The sequence below is a fragment of the Carlito syrichta genome, unplaced genomic scaffold (genome assembly GCF_000164805.1).
Source record: "Carlito syrichta isolate Samal-C Ts95f unplaced genomic scaffold, Tarsius_syrichta-2.0.1 Scaffold301780, whole genome shotgun sequence".
NCBI classification, from domain to species: Eukaryota; Metazoa; Chordata; class Mammalia; order Primates; family Tarsiidae; genus Carlito; species Carlito syrichta.
The window spans coordinates 452,238-454,408 of NW_007245876.1; positions in this window are offsets into that span (position 1 = coordinate 452,238).

Below are 2,171 nucleotides of genomic sequence, written 5' to 3' on the forward strand. Positions count from 1 at the left end.
TATTGTGAAGATTCAGAGAACTGACAGATGGAACAGTGAAAATAATATATACCCTATAAACTAGGCTTTCTTTGTTGTAATTATAACAAATGTCCAGGAGTTCCTTGTGAAAGGCTGTTGGTCTAATTTTTAGTCTCTTGGGATGAGTCGTGTTTGAAACAGGAAATAACTATTGTGCCTGCAGAAGCTTGGTCCTGCTGACATTTAATAAATTAGGTGGCAATGGGAGAGAATATTCATCCTCCACCAAAACCTAAAACCTAGTGGGTTGTTTTAATGGCCTTTGGAAGCCAGGCTTTGAAATGAATTTCTCCTAGCTGGTCGCAGTCGTTCATGCCTATAATCCCAGCACTTTGGGAAGCTGAGGTAAGAAGATTACTTGAGCACATGGGCTTGAGACCAGTCCGGGCAAATTGGTGAGACCTCATCTCTACAATAAAAATTTAAAAAAATTAGTTGGGCACAGTGATCTGTGTCTGTAGTTCCAAGTACTTGGAAGGCTGAGGCGGAAGGATAACCTGAGCCCAGCAGGTAGAGACTGTGGTGATTGTGAGCAGCAGGCCACTGCACTCCAGCCTGGGTGACGGAGTGAGATTCCAACTCAAAAAATAAATAAAGTTCTCCTAATGGACATTGTTCCTGTCAATTTCTCACAGAGCCTATGCAACCATGTGAGACTAGTCATGGCACATATTCCTACTCTGTCTTGAGCTCATCCTTGTAGTTGCTAAGTTGCTGTTTCTGGGACTTTGGGTTGCTGTAGTGGGAGGTGTTATCTCGCCTGAATGAAGGACATTGGACTACAATGAATGTCAGTCCTAGCATGAGCTCCTCAGCACCACATCTTTGTCTGCACCCATGCTATGCCCCGTGTGGGTCAGCCCTACAGTCCCCCTTTCCCAGTCCTGCCCCAAAGAGCAGCTGAGCATCTGTGGAGTCACACAACCCTTGGATTGATGCTGCGGCAGAGTTGCCATTCCCAGGATCAGGGACCCCGACTCACTAGTCTTTAGCTGATGACTTATCTCCAATCTGCTCCCTCTCCTATCATTTTCTAAGATATCTTTCCAACCTGCTGTCTCTTCTCTTAAACCTCCCACCCAGGCTGGGCATGGTGGCTCATGCCTACTGTAATCCCAGCACTTTGGGAGGCTGAAGCAGAAGGATTACTTGAATTCAGGAGTTTGAGATCAACCTAAGCAACAAGTGAGACCCCATCTCTATTTCAAAACAAACAACAACCACAAAAAACTTCAGCCTAACCCTGCCTCCTTCACACCCAGAAGATAATCTCACTTCCTTTTGTTTTTTATAATTTTAAATTTTTAAAAAAATTTTAAAGATGTGGGGTACAATTCAGGATTAGGTATATAAGTGGTCATCATATAGACAAAGTTTAGGCCTCCCTTTGGTCCCCACTTCACCTGGTTGAGATGAGGTACACTTATTGATGTTATATGTCCCCCCTCCTTCCCCTTGCAATGTTAGACTATTACCAATCCTTTTCTTATAGTATTATGGTAAATGTTCAGGGTCCACTTCTGAGTGAGATAATCTCACTTCTTATCTCACAGAGAGACTAGCGGTAAGACCTGTCACCACCCCGACACATGTACCTCTGATTCTTTCAACTTTCCCTCTGTAGTGGCCGAAAGTTCAATCCGAGAGACCACCAAGAGCCAATTCCGATGAAAGTTCAAGAGGGTCTTTATTTACAAGCTCGAGCCTGGACCTCTGTCGACAACCGACACAGTGGAGTACATTCAGAGGCTCTGATTTCCTTAAGCAGATGCCTTTTATGCTTTTACACAAAGGGAGGAGGAGTTTGGGGGGCTTTCCAGTTTTGTTACCATTTAATTGGGTAGTTCCTCTGGTGGTCAGCTTAATCGTGGAGGATTGGCTAGCCTGACTCGGGCTGACCTTGGTCCACTAGCTAGGGAAGTTGCAGAGACATCTGGAAACTTAGGTGATTATCCCCTGGCACCTGATTGGTTGTTGCTAAGGGGAAAGTGAGATAAGGGAAGAATAACTGGAGCTTTGCAGTTTTTCCCATAACTGGAACTTTAAACAGTTACAGGTTATGTTTTAAGACAGAAAACTAAAAACTAAAAATGACTGTGCTATTGTCCACAAGCTGATTACATATTTATTGGGTTATAGCATGCTCCCAA